The sequence below is a fragment of the Peromyscus californicus genome, unplaced genomic scaffold, assembly GCF_007827085.1.
Source record: "Peromyscus californicus insignis strain IS unplaced genomic scaffold, ASM782708v3 Scaffold_7__1_contigs__length_154581171, whole genome shotgun sequence".
Lineage (NCBI taxonomy): Eukaryota > Metazoa > Chordata > Mammalia > Rodentia > Cricetidae > Peromyscus > Peromyscus californicus.
The window spans coordinates 64,321,844-64,337,587 of record NW_026294595.1 but is presented as its reverse complement, the minus strand read 5'-3'; positions in this window follow the sequence as shown (position 1 = coordinate 64,337,587).

Genomic DNA, 15,744 nt, shown 5'->3' with positions numbered 1-15,744 from the left:
TGACAACTAGTGTTTGACAAGTTGACCCACCAGGTGTATAACTCCCTGATGGGGAGCTCCACATGGAGAAGCCTCGAGGTCACTGGCTGCCGAAACCGATTGTTCTCTGTAACTTTCTCAGGTGTGCCAATGTTATGCCTCCCTAATAAGAACATCTGTGGGGTACTTTCCATAGCCCTTTGGTAGTGTGTTTTACATCTTTGGGCATACTTGCAGTTGTGGATGGTCAGGTTATGACTTCTGTTTAAGCTGTATAATTCTGATGAACAGAAATATTACCAGAATATTCTTCTTTACTGACACAGGAAAGTAGCAGTATTCTCAGTCTCAAAGACAGCCTTTTATATATGTTGCAAAGACCTTAGAACAACTACAAAACAGAGTAACATAAAGACTAATTTCCAGGTGTTGTCTATTGCTAAATCAAGACCAGACTGTTTATATCAAGACATAGTCCTTGCAGTAGTTCCCTTTCTGCACACATCTTGACCACTCAAGGTTCAGCCAACTGTTTAATGTCTGGGACCCTTTACCAACCGAGGCTATGTGATGGGTCAATATGACATTACGAGCCTAAGAGAAACTAGGTGACTTATCTTGTGTTTTGAGAATGGGTAGGGTTCTGGAAATGTAACTTATAGTTTTCCAGAGTTAGGCTGTGAGGGAGCAGCAGCGGTGGAGAGAGACAGCTGTGTACAGTTATGTGAGAGCTGCTGCAGAATGTGAGTAAAGTGTGTGTGTGTGTGTGTGTGTGTGTGTGTGTGTGTGTGTGTGTGTGTGTGTGTGTGCTGAGTGAGAGATGAAGAAGAATAAGCATTGGGGAAGTTAAGAGAATGAATGAGGGCAAATGATGTGAAGGACTTGTGTAAGAGCGAGGCAGCTAGGTAAAAGTGAGTGTATGAGTGTATGTAGGTGTGCATGCTAAGTGAGGGATGTAGCTGAATGGACAGAGAGAGAATGTAACATATAATTGTCCAAAGTTGGGCAGAGAAGAAGTGTGAGAGTAAGATGAGAGAATGGATGAATGAGAGAATGAGTGAGTAAAGAGTGAATAAATGATGTAATACTATGTGGAGGAACGTAACAAAATAGAGAGAAAAATGTGTAGATGTAACTGTGCCAAAGAGATTTGTAACTGTGTGGAGACAAGGAAAATGAAGCTGTGTAGAAAGGAGATAGAGAAGAGAAATGTATGTAAAAGAAAGATGTGTAGACATGTGAAAACAAGTAACTGCGTATAGAGATGTGTGGCCATATGTATGTTCAGATAGATATGTAGCCATTTGTATACAATGTAGCAGTGTGGAGATATGTAACAATGCAGAGACAGAAAAAGTCAGAGACTATTTTCAAGATGAAGTAAAAGAGAAAGTTACCTTTAGAAAGCATGTGTGTTTCCTTATCAGTGATAGATAAATTAAAAACTTGCTCCTAATTACCCTCGGATAAAAAAGTTTCTTATCCCTCCCTACTCTGAGGCATTCCTTTTATTACCCTGAGCTGATAGTGGGAGCTGGTCTCTCATGGCCCACGATATTTATTCTCATTTTTGCGCTTCTTAGATTAATCTTTATTTGGCACAAAGGAGGCTTTAGTGTCTCTTCAGAATTAGAGAGCACAGAGTTTGAGGTTCCCTAGTACTGAGAGACTGTCAGCCCTTGGTTTGCATGAAACACCTCAGCACATAAAATGTTATTAAGATCAGAGGAATTTTTCTAAATTTATTCTTTTGTTTTATTTGTACCTGTGTATTTTTGCTTCCTTCCTTTCTTTTTATTATTTTTTTTTTGTTGTTTTTTTTTTCGAGACAGGGTTTCTCTGTGTAGCTTTGCGCCTTTCCTGGAACTCACTTGGTAGTCCAGGCTGGCCTCGAACTCACAGAGATCCGCCTGGCTCTGCCTCCCGAGTGCTGGGATTAAAGGCGTGCGCCACCACCGCCCGGCCCTTTCTTTTTATTATTGAAAAAATTTTCATGCAGTATATTTTAATCATATTTTCCTCTTCCCTTATTCCTCTCACCCAACTTTACATTCTTCCTCATCCCTGCTCTCACTCTGTGTGTGTGTGTGTGTGTGTGTGTGTGTGTGTGTGTGTGTGTGTATAAATCAACAAAACCCAAAATACCACAAAAATAAAATCAAAGCAAACAAGTAAAAAATCAATAAAACAAAAACACTAACAACTACAACAAAACAACAAAAACCCTGCCAAAATGAAGCAAAATGTCCATAACACCATTGAATTTCTTATGTGTTGGCCAACTACTTCTGGGATTGAGGCTTGCATTGGAGTGTGATTGAGATAGACAAGGAGACATCATTGGAGAAAACTAATTTTTTCTTTGCCAATGAGTATCAGTTGTAAATAGCTTCTTGGTTAGGGATGACACTCTGTGTCCACTTCCCCTTCTCAGTTCCTGGACACCCATCTGCCTTGAATCTATGTAGGCTCTGTGGAGGCTGCCACAGTCTTTGTGAGTTCACATGTACCTCTGTCCTGTTGTGTCTGAAGGACACAGTTTCCTTGGAGTCATTCACCATCTCTGGCTCTGAGAACCATTATACCTCCTCTGCATAGCTCCTTGAAACCTCAGGGGAAGAGTTTGGTGAAGACATTCTATTTAAGACATAGAGTTCCAAAGTCTCACACACTATGCACATGATCCAGTTGTGGATCTCTATATTAATTCCTGTCTCCATCAAGAAGAAGCTTCGGCGAGAGAGAAGAGGGATTACATGAGCAAGAGATATTGAGACTATGATTGGAAAGAGCACAGGGACAAATAATCAAACTAGTGGAAACACATGAACTATGAACCAATAGCTGAGGAGCCCCATGGAACTGCATCAGGCCCTCTGGATAAGTGAGACAGTTGATTAGCTTGAACTATTTAGGAGGCTCCCAGTCAGTAGGACCCAGACCTGTCCTTAGTGCATGAGCTGGCTTTTTAGAACCTAGGGCCTATGCAGGGACACTTTACTCAGCCTAGGTGAAGGGAGGAGGGGACTGGACCTGTCTGGACTGAATCTACCAGGCTGAGCTGAATCCCCAGGGGAGTCCTTGCCTTGGAGGAGGTGGGAATGGGGAGTGGATTGGGGGGAGGGGAGGCGGAAGAAGGGAGGACCAGGGAATCTGTGGCAGATATGTAAAATTAAATTAAATATAAAATTAAAAATATAAATTAATTAAAAAAGGAAAAAAATGTAAAAGAAAAAAGAAGAAGAAGAAGAAAAAGAAGAAGAAGAAGAAGAAGAAGAAGAAGAAGAAGAAGAAGAAGAAGAAGAAGAAGTGTCTCTGATGGGGGTCAAACAGTCCTCTGATCTATGGGTGTTGCAGTGTGTCTTTAGGGGTCATTTTACTGCTATACTCCTTTAGTAAAATAATAGTAATTGATTTTCCCATAGGGCCATGATCTATCCAGGGTCAGGTTCTTGGCTACTTTCTTACATCATTTGGATCTGGGTGATTTGTTTAACTGATTTTTTTCATGAAATGTATTCTTATTATGGTTTCCATTCTCCCCACCCATCCCAGATCCTCTCCACCTCCCTCTTCACATTTTCTTTTTCTCATTAGAAAACAGAGGTATCTAAACTTAAAAAAAAATAAATAAGACAAATACAAACAAACAAAGCAGAATAGGACAAAACAAGCAGAAAAAGAGCCCCCTCCCCACAAAAGCAGGAGAAATACACACAGGTGGCATTGATGATTTCTTTTCTCCTTCAATGGCATGTAAAGCATCTTCTATACCGTGAACACCTGTCAGTAGGGGTGAAGCTTTTAGTTGTCACCCACTGGACTTCTCTGTGTTTGATGACATAAGTAAACGTCTTCACATATAGGGCCTTACCATCAGAATATGGAGAGTAACCAAGAGCCTTGCTAATAAACTGTGATGTCACATGGGACCCCTTTGGCCAACGATTCATTAAGATGAAATCCACCACTGGCACTGGAGGTTTTACTTGATAGTATAAGATGCTTAGTTGTCTCAATTACACAGCGATTCCACTTATATTATTTTTAAATATTTGTCTAATTTAGAAAGCTTTTATAGAAGTGGGTTTCAATATGGCTTTTCAAATGGTTTTCAGAATGAGTTGTCTCATCTTATATTCCCTACTTTCCCCTTCTGCTCTACACCCCCACATTTAATCTCCTAATCCAGTATCCCACTTTTCTCTCCATAACATTGTATTCTATTTTCTCTCCCTTACGGGATCCTCCTCATCCACACCCCAGTTCCTGACTAGGTACCTAGCTCCTGTGTTTTTTCAGATTTGTTTTAGAACAACTATTGAAAACTTAAAATTTAACAGCAACATATAAAAGAAAAAATACAATAGTTTTCTTTCTGCCTCTGGGTAACTTAATTCAGACTTTTTCTCTAGTTCCATTTATTTATCTGTGAAATCATGGTTTCATTTTTTAACAACTGAATATAGTACCATTGTGTTAATGTACAATATTTTTATTATCCATTCATCATTTGATAGATATCTAGGCTATTTCCAATTTACGGTTATTATGAATAAGGCAACAATGACATATAAAAGCAAGTGTCTCTGTAGTAGGATATAGAGTCTTTAGGGTATATTTTAACAAAAGGGATAGCTGAATTTTGTGGTATATTTATTCTCAATATTCTGAAGAACTGCCACATTAATTTCCATAGTGGCTATAGAAGTTTGTACACCCACCAGCAATGGATAACTTGGGTGTCCTTGTATTTAATACATAAATGTTCAGAATTGCAATACACTCTTGGCGGAGGTTTTCCTTTAATGAGTGTCTGTAGCTGGAGAATTTTCTCTTCGGGTCCTGCCAAACCCTGGCAGTCCCTTAGCCCACTTATAAAACAAACATACAGACACTTATATTATTTAAACTGTTTGACCATTAGCTCAGGCCTATCATTGTCTAGCTCTTACTCTTATATTCAGACCATTTTTATTAATCTATACTTTGCCACGTGGCTCGTGGCTTACTGGTACCTTACATCTTCCTTGTCCTGGCAGCAGCTGCAGTCTCCCCTCTCCCTTCCTGTTCCCTCAATTCTCCTCTCTGTTAGTCCCATCTATACTTCCTGTCTGGCTACTGGCCAATCAATGTTTTATTTATTAACCAATCAGAGCAACATATTTGCCATACAGAACATCCCACAGCAAGTGTCTAGTGTCCTTTGCAATCTTTTCTGATTAGTTTTTATCTACTTTGTCAAATATGTAGATGACCCCACTTGCTTCTTGGGTTCACTTGCTTGGAATAATTTTTCATTTTTTTAACCTGAGGTAATATTTATCATTGATAGTGAGGTGTATTTTTTTTGATATAGCAGAAAGATAGATCCTATTTTCTAACCCAAACTTTTAGTCTGTGTCCTCTCTCTCTCTCTCATTCCCTCCTTTCCTCCCTTCCTTCCTTCCTACCTTTCTTTCTTTCTCTCTCTTTTTTCTTTTTCTATTGTTGTTATTTAAAACATCTTTAAAATCCAAATGTATTTTGATCATATTCTTCCCCTCTCACAAGTAATTCCAGATCTTCTCCCAGCCACCCACCCAATTTTAAGTTCTTCCTCAAAACAAAAAACAAACAAAAAACCAATACAACAACAATCACCCCCAAACCAAGTAAAAAAACTAAACCACACCCAAAAAGAAAATACAAAAACTCTTCAAATTGTTACTAAATAAAAGTAAATAAGACAAACAAACAACAACAACAAAACTATGAAGTCTGTTACATGTTGGTCAATTCTCAACATAAAGTTGGCTCTGGAGTGTTTGACATACACAAAGTCACTCCATTGTAGAAAATTGATTTTCCCTCTCCCAGTGGGTATAAATAACAGCTCATATGTTAACATTTATCCTAGTGACTAGGTTTTCATTCATTCATTTATTCATTCATTTTTAATAATATAATAAAATAACACATAGTAAGATAAAACTATATCAAGGTTAGACAAGACACACTAACTCACACACATAATATATGCACAGAGGACCTGATGCAGACCCATGAAGGTCCTGTACATCCTTCTTCAGTGTTTATGAGTTCATATGAGCTTTGTTCATGTTGATTTAGAGAGCTTGTTTTCTTGATGGGTTTTAATCCCCTCTTGCTCTTACACTCCTTCAACTTTCTCTTCTATGGATTTCCCTGAGCTCTGAGGCAAAGATTTGATGGAAGCATTCTATTAATGGCTGAATGTTCCAAGGTCTCCCATTCTCTGTTCAATGTCTGGATGTCCATCTCTATATTTGTTCCCACCTGCTGTAGGAGGAAGCTTCTCTAAACTAGGCACTGATTTGTGAGTATTGCTGAATATCATTAAGAGCCATTTTACTACTACAATTTTTCTCTCTTTTTTAGACCAATCATATTTGGTTTTACCTTAGGTTCTTGGGATATCTAGTCTAATGTTTTTGGTCACCTGAGCAATGTTAAGTATAGGTTCAATTTCATGGACTGGGTCTTAAGTCAAATCAACTATTGGCTGGTGACTTTCACAGACTTTGTGTCATTATTGCCCTAGCATATCTTGCAGGTAATACCCCATTGTAGATAAAGGGTATGTGGCTGGCTTGGTGTTTAGGTTTCTAATTTGATAGCATGCTGAGTAACTTCCTTTACCAAAAACACTGGAATGTAGAGGTGAAGGCTCTATGTAGGCACCAGACTGAGACCTGTGTTCATGAGTTTTGTAGGCGTTGTCTTCAGTGATGGGACTTGACTGTCAGTTTGTGGAGAGCAACCTATAGACTTGGTAACAGCCTGGGTTGTTTAGGCATTCCTTTGGACATCAACTCAATTAGATGTAGCCCAATACTAGAAGCTTCATTTGTTGACAAGAGATGGCCCATTGGGCCTCTGTCTCCCCTATTATTTGGCAATTTCATTTAGTTTGTATTCATATATGTATATATGTATTTTCAGTAGTTTCTACTGTATAAGATTTTCATACTACCCCTCAAATGTCCCTTAATTTTATTTCTTTTCCCAAATTCTATCCCACAATCGTCTCCCCTTCCTTACATGATCCTGCCATTCCAGCACTCTTTCCATCTGTATCTCTCTGTTCTATTTGTCTTTTTTAATGAGATTTATCTGTTCCCTCTAGTCCCTTACTCTGTACCTACCCTCTGTGCTTCTATGGATTGTAGCTTGGTTGCAACTGACTTAACATCTAATATGTACATATAAGGAAATGCATACCATGATTGTCTTTCCAGTTCTGGGATACCTCACTCAGAATGATGTTTTTGTCTTGTTCTATCCATTTGCCTGCAAATTGCAAATCTCATGTTTTTAATGGCTGAGTAGTACTCCATTGTGTTAATTTACCACATTTGTATTTATCAATTCATCTGTTGAGGCACATCTAGGTTATTTCCAACTTATGGACATTATGGATAGAGCAGCAAAGAACATGGTTGTACAATTGTGTCTGTAGAAGGATTCAGCATCCTATGGGCATATGCCCAATATGCTACAGTTTGATCTTGAAGTATATCAAGATATACAGCTGAGTAATACTCCATTGTCTAATTTTACCACATTTTCTTTATCTATTCCTTGACTGAGGGACAGCTAGGTCATTTCCAGGTTCTGGCTATTACAAAAGATGCTATGAACATAATTGAACAAGTGTCATTGTGGTATGATTGAGAATTCTTTAGGTATGTGCCCAAGAGTGGTATAGCTAGGACTTGTGGTAGATTGATTTCCAGTTTTCTGAGAAACCACCATATTGATTTCCAAAGTGGATATACAAGTTTGCACTCCCAACAGCAATGGAATAGTGTTCTTCTTGCTCTACATCCTCTCCAGCATGAGATGTCACTTGTGTTTTTGATCTTAGCCATTCTGGCATATGTCATTTTGATGGAATCTTGGTCATTTTTATTTGCTTTTTCCTGATGACTAAGGATGTTGAACATTTCTTCAAGTGTTTCTAGGCCATTTGAGATTCCTCCGTTGGAAATTCTGTTCAGATCTGTAACCCATTTTTAAATTGGATTATTTGGTATTTTGATACATAGTTTCTTGAGTTCTTTATGTATTTTGTATATCAGACCTCTGTTAAATGTGGGGTTGGCGAATATATATTTCCCATTCTGTGGGCTGTCATTTTGTCTTATTGATGGTGTACTTTGCTTTAGAGAAACTTTTCAGTTTCATGAGGTCCCATTCATTGTGTGTTGATCTTAGTGTCTACACTATTGGTGTCCTGTTCAAGAAGTTGTCTCCTGTGACAACACGTTCAAGGCTGTTTCCAACTTTCTCTTCTATCAGATTCAGTGTACCTGGATTTATTTTGAGGTCTTTTATCTACTTGGACTTGAGTTCTATGCATGATGATAGATATGAATCTATTTGTATTCTTCATTTTTTTTTACATGCCGACATTCAGTTAGTTATACCAGCACCATTTGTTAAAGATGCTTTCTTTTTTCCATTTTATAATTTTGGCTTCTTTGTCAAAAATCAAGTGCCCATAGGTGTGTAGATTTATGTCAGGATCTTCAATTTTATTTCATTGATCCACCTGTCTGTTTTTATGCCAATACCATGTGGCTTTTACTACTGTAGATCTGTAGTAGAGCCTGAGATCAGGGATAGTGATATTTCCATAATTTATTTTATTATATAGGATTAATTTAGGTATCCTGGGTTTTTTTTTTTTTCATATGAAGTTGAGTATTGTTCTACAAAGGTTTGTAAAGGATTATGTTGGGATTTTAATGGGGATTGAATTGAATCTGTAAATTGTTTTTGGTAGGATGATCATTTTTACTATGTTAATCCTATCAATTTATGAGCATGAGAGAGCTTTCCATCTTTTGATATCTTCTTCAATTTCTTCCTTCAAAGACTTGAAATTCTTGTAATATAGATCTTTTGCTTGCTTGGTTAGAGTTAAAACATTATATTTTATATTTTTGAGGATATTGTAAAGGGTGTTATTTCTCTGATTTCTTTCTCAGGCTATTTATCATTCACGTGTAGGAGGGCTACTGATTTTTTTGAGTTGTTCTTATATTCAGACACTTCATGAAGGTGTTTATCAGCTGTAGGAGTTCCCTGGTAGAATTTTTGGGTAACTTATGTATATTATCATATCATCTGTGAATAATAACTTTCACTTCTTCCTTTCTGATTTGTATCCCCTTTGTTTCCTTTAGTTGTCTTATTGCTCAAGCTAGAACTTTAAGTATTACAGTGAATAGGAACAGAAAGAGTGGACAACCTTGTCCTGTTCCTGATTTTAGTGAAATTTCTTTGAGTTTTTCTCCATTTAATTTGATTTTGGCAATTGACTTGCTCTACATTGCTTGTATTATATTTAGCTATGTCCATTATATCCTGATCGCTCCAAGATTTTTATCATGAATGGGTGTTGGATTTTGTCAAAGGCTTTTTCAGTATCTAATGAGATGATTGTGTGATTTTTTTTCTTTTAGTTTGTTTATATGATGGATTGCATTGGCAGATTTTCTCACATGTTGAATCATTCCTGAATCTCTTGAAGCCTACTTGATCATGGTGGATGATTTTTTTAATGTGTTCTTGGATTCAGTTTTCCAACATTTTATTGCATGTTTTTACAACAATGTTCATGAGTGAAATTGGTCTGTAATTCTTTGTTGAGTCTTTGTGGGGTTCAGGTATCAGGGTAACTTTGACCTCAAAGAAAGAATTTGGCAATGTTACTTAGGTTTCTATTTTGTGGAATAATTTGAATAGTAATAGTATTAACTCTTCTTTGAAAGTCTGGTAGACCTCTGCATTAAAGATGTCTATCCCTGGGCTTTTTTTTGTGGGAGATTTTTAAAGACTGCTTCTATTTCCTTAGAAGGTCTACTTAAATTGTATATCTGACCTTAATTTAAATTTGTTGAGAGTTATCTATCAAGAAATTTGTCAATTTCTTTCAGATTTTCCAGTTTTATGGAGTACAAGTTTTTGAAGTATGATCTAATAATTCTCTGGACTTTCTCAGAATCTGTTGTTATTTCTCCCTTTTCATTTCTGATTTTGTTACTTTGGATATTCTCTCTCTGCCTTTTGGTTAGTTTGGAGAAGTTTGGATAGTTTCTCAAGGAACCAATTTTGTTTAATTGATTCCTTGTATTCCTCTTTTTTGTTTCTATTTTATTGATTCCAGTTGTCAGTTTGATTAATTCCTGAAATCTGGGGTATATTTGCTTCTTTTTGTTCTATAGCTTTTGAGTGTGCTGTTAAGTTTCCATTATAAGCTCTGTTCATATTCTTCATAAAAGCATTTAGTGCTATGAATTTTCTTCTTAGCACAGTTTTCATTGTGTCCCATAAGTCTGAGTACATTGTACATTCATTTTCCTTGAATTCTAGGAAGTCTATAATTTCATTGTGTCATTCCACTGTTTGTATATTCACTTTCTTTTTCTTTTTTTTTTTTTTTGGTTTTTCGAGACAGGGTTTCTCTGTGTAGCTTTGTGCCTTTCCTGGAACTCACTTGGTAGTCCAGGCTGGCCTCGAACTCACAGAGATCCGCCTGGCTCTGCCTCCCGAGTGCTGGGATTAAAGGCATGCGCCACCACCGCCCGGCGTATATTCACTTTCTTGATTAAGGTATTTGTTCTTACCCTCTGTAAGATCCTTGAACACATTCATAATTGCTATTTTGAAGTCCCTGTCTTCTGCTTTAGCAAAATTCCATTTGTCAGGGCCTATTGCAATAGGGTTATTGTCTTCTGGTAGAGTCATATTGTTTTGACCATTCATGTCTGTGTTTTTGCTGGAATCAAGGCATCTGGAGCTTCATATTTGAGGTGTTTCTTGGTGTAGGTATCTGGTCTTGTCTTTGTCATGTGGGTTCCAGTCTTTTTTTTTGCTATTGTCCACTTTAGATCTTAGGCAATTATGGTGTTGGTCCCTGGCAGAGAGTGCTTCTGCAGGTCAATAGGTGACATACAGGAATGAAGATGGCCTAGGAACAAAGGTTACCAGGGATGATGGGAAAGAGCTATGGGACTGATGTCTGCACCATGAGGCAGAATCTCCATGGAGTGGAGGTAGACTAGTAGGAGGAGATCCTGCAGCCAGGCTACTACAAGATTATTAGTAATTCTGGAGCAGTGGTTCTGAACATATGGGTTGTCACCCCTTCAGGAATCAAATCTCCTTTTCAAAGGGATTACCTAAGAACATTGGAAAACACAGATATTTATAGTACAATTCGTAACAGCAGCAAAATTACAGCTACGAAGTCACAACAAAAATAATTGTATGGTTGGGGGTCACCACAACATGAGGAATCATATTAAAGAGTCACAGCATTAGGAAAGTTGAGAACCACTGGGGAGACACTGACATGGAGAATAGGAAGGACAGTGAAAACTGCTTATCTGCAACTCAGCCCAGTGTGGCCACTGGGGAGTGGGGGGTCCCTAGTCAAAAGTGTAGATAAGTGGCAGCTCATTCAAAGGAATGGGTATAAGCTAGAAGGAAAGGCTCATAGGGTCACTAGAAAGGAGCTACGTGGATCTTCCATGCACATAAAGAAGCAGATTGCCAAGGACATAGAAGTAGGGTAGGAGTAGGGGCTCCTGAAGGTGGCCCCTATAGGACTAAGTAAGTCCCTGTGAAAGAACTTTTTTAGCAATACTTATTTAATATTTATGAATATGTGTGTGTGCCTGTATGAGTTTATATGTAACTTGTGCCTGTTGGTGCCCATGTGAGATTTAAACTGATTTAAGTCCCCTCAGACTTTATAAAATAGTTCTTCTAGGATTAAAAAGATGGCTCAGTGGTTCAGAGCATTTGATGCCTTTGCAGAGAACCCAGGGTGAGTTCCCAGCACCCACATCATGAGCTCAAGTAGCCTATAACTCCAGTTCCATGGAATAAGATGTCCTCTGACCCCCATAGGCACCAGCAGGCACATCCTATAAAAAGTAATCTAAAGATTCAGTACAATCCCCATCAAAATTCCAACACAATTCTTTACAGACTTTGAAAGGACAAAACTTAACTTCATATGGAAAAACAAAAATCCAAGATAGCTAAAATAATCCTGAACAATAATAGAACTCCAGGAGGTATCACCACCCCTTATTTCAAGCTGTAATACAGAGCTATATTAATAAAAACTGCATGGTCTTGACATAAAAACAGACAGGTTGACCAATGGAAGAAAATCAAAGACTCAGACATAAATCCACATACCAACAGATATCTGATTTTTTATAAAGAAGACAGAAACACACAATGGAAAAAAGAAAGCATCTTCAAAAAATGGTGTTGGTTAAATTGGATGCCTGCATGTAGAAGAATACAAAAAGATTCATATTTACCACCCTGTACAAAACCCAAGTCTAAGTAGATCAAAGACCTCAACATAAAACCAGATACACTGAACTTAAAAGAAGAGAAAATGGGTCAAAGCTTTGAACAGATTTGTACAGGAGACATCCTAAACAGACCACTGAAAGAGCAGGCACTAAGAACAACAATTAATAAATGGGACCTTATGAAACTGAAAAGATTATGTAAGGCAAAGGACACAGTCAGTAGGAGAAAACATCAGCCTACATTTTGACAGAAATAGTGCTTTTTGGTGATTGACTACAAAGGTTTACACATACTTGGAATTTCTGTTAATTTACAATTTTAGTATATTAGGTAACTTGGCTCATCAAATTTAGTTTGGATTTTTATATTTGTATGTAGATAAAATTAACACATAACAAGGTCATGCCCCTAAGGAAGATAATTTTCTTTCTACCTCTCCAGCTTTTTCTAACAATGACTCAGTGAATTATGTGAATTTTCATAACAGTAATCCTATAGACAATGGCCCATGCTTCTACACAGTTCTGTTCTGTGTGCTATTTGTGTAGAAGTAATGTGCAGAGAACCATTTCAATCCAACTGTCCCACATCAGCTCCATATGCCTTGGGTGAGCTCATATACAATACAGTATATGTTTGTCCATCCTAGATTTTTCCACACATTATATATGCCATAAATATGGATATATATGTTGTATATATTGTATTTATTATAATATATATTAATATATAATGTATATATGGTACACATCAAAACTGAGCATACTAAATTATAGCAAAAGCTGTCACTGTCCTTCAATGATCACTCATTTCATGCCAGATAACATGAATAAATGACAAATATATTACTTAGGTGAAATAAGACAATGCCATCATGAAACTGATAATTTACCAGTGTCTATGAGAAGCAAATTAACTCAGAAGGGAGCCCGGTGTATGTGCATTTGAATTGTTGGAGGTTTGATTGCAAGAATTTTGAGTGGTTTTTTCCCTCCTTCAACACAACTAACGTGGGTAAAGTTTGGTCAAGACCAGGCATTCAGTTTACATATTGAAATATGCTTATGACCCTCAGCTTGAAGAAGGAATCTGCAAAGTCCTCATGGTACTTAACTTATACAACTTTCATGCATGTACTGGACTTAGAAATGGCTTTTTCACTCACTCACAGAATAGCCAGTTGTACTTTTCTCATCTAGGGTCTGCTAGACTCCCTTATTTAAACTGTGCACTCTTGTGTTTCTATGCACATAGCATGGCTGGAAGTTCTGACATCAAGGTGTTCATCATAGCAAAGAGTATGTTAAGTTGAATTAAAATGCTCAGTGTCTCTCAATAAATAGTATTATTTTACATTAGGTAAGATTTTTGTATTGGATAAAACAAAATATGTTCCTTAAAGTTTTCCCTCTATAAAAATTATTACTGTCTGAATCTGTGTATAACACAAATGATTTTTTTTTTTACCAAACTTTTCAATACATGGTTTGGCCCTAATATCTAGAACCTGCAGGATTACAACGGCATCAGAGGCACAGACTGAATCCTGAAAGTTAGGCTAGACCTCGAGAACCGCTGTCTTCAGATATTTTCATTTTTGGCTCCATGATACAGAAAACATGACACAATATGAATATGTGTTCCAGAATATTTATTCATCCATTTTTATTCTTTCTTTCATTTCCAAATATTTATTCCATCAAAGTCATCCCTGTTGTCATCCTCATCCCAATCTCCATCTCACTGGTCAATGACTTTATTTGTGTGTGTAGTCTAGGATTCATGTTATTCTGCACAATTATCTGTTTGGCTTGAACTGCCTTTTTCCCTTTCATTTCTTCTCCTCCTCCCTCAGCTTAGCTTGTCCTGAAGGCTAACCTAATAATGTTCCATGATATATTATTTTTCTTGTTTCTTTTAAAAGCTACAGTAGTTGTAAGAACAGTGTTTCCTGAGTTGCAGTGACTGACTTGCACATTTTGGAATCTCCAGAGATATAGATCCCAGTCCACAGTAAAATGTACTACATAAATTAAGTATAGTTCCTGCTAATGGAACTTTGCATTGTTGGATAATAGCCACTGGCAGAGAACTGTCCGGTAAGGCCTTTGGGAATTTAGAGCTTTAAAAGACCTGTTTGTCCTCATGTTGACCCATGACTTTATATTCTATTTTTTCTGACACAGATTTTATTTAAGCATCAGCTTGCAGTAAATGACTTTTAAGGTTTAAACTGCCTTTTGATTTCATAGTAATTTCAAGAAAACATGACCCCCAAGTGTCCACTTTCTGTGTGCTTAAGAATTATGGGTATTTGTGCTCTACTTCCCTTAAACACTTAAGAAGCTTCAAGACATAGCTGCTAAAACAGTTTACATTCTCCATTCATTTGTAGAATTTACTTACATGGGTTTAAATTATGGATTATATTGTACGTTTTTTATTTTTATTTCAGATTTAAATAATGGGAAGAGCTAAGAGAGAAATATCTCAAAAAGAACACTTTGTCATACATAGTGGTCTGAATCATTTAAACCACTGTTTGGGGAAAATGTCATGCCTCACCAGCCAGGCTTTATACTAGCTATATACTATTTAACTTCATTTAATTTAGTTTTATTTCTAAGATTATAATTTTATTAAGTATAAAAGAATATGGTTACTGATAATATATCCTGGAAAACTACTTTTAACTACATGCTCTCCGCCAACCAGTTGAATTCAAGTTGAGAATATGAGGCATAATAGATTTAATGAAAGCTTCAAGTTGAAGTGGTAGTCACTCAGCCCCACTTGGGGCTCACTCATTTCTTCCATGTTCTGATTAAATAGACTGTCCGGTGAGTGCTTGGTGGCCTCTTATGGTGATTAATTTCCTGAATTTTGAAAAAAACTGCAGAAGTTGATGATAACCATCTAATTCATCTCAGGTGAGTGCAAGGAAATCCCAGGCAAGTCCTTGGCATTAAAAAGGTCTGGGTAGATGGGGTAGCTTTGCTTATCTTAGGGTAATGTCCTTGGGTTATTTCATTTCCTGTACTAATGGATTGGTAATAGATTTTGTTTTTATTATTCTCATTAGAATCATGTGAGAATACTTTCCTTTTGTCTTTTTGTGGTGTTTGAGAAGGAACACGTGTCTTCACATGTTACACACAAGCTTAATCATAGAGCTATATCATGACACCCCTATTTTAAAACTTTACCCTTTTTGTGAGACAGGCTTGGATGTAGCACTGACTAGCCTTCAGTTCACTATATATCTGTGGTCTTCCTTGAACTCTTGATTCCCTACATGTACTTCCAAAATGCTGGAATGTAGGTGTAATTCACCACATCCACTTAAAATGTCTTCATTGAGCATACATGTGACTGTGTAACCACATATGGAAATAACAC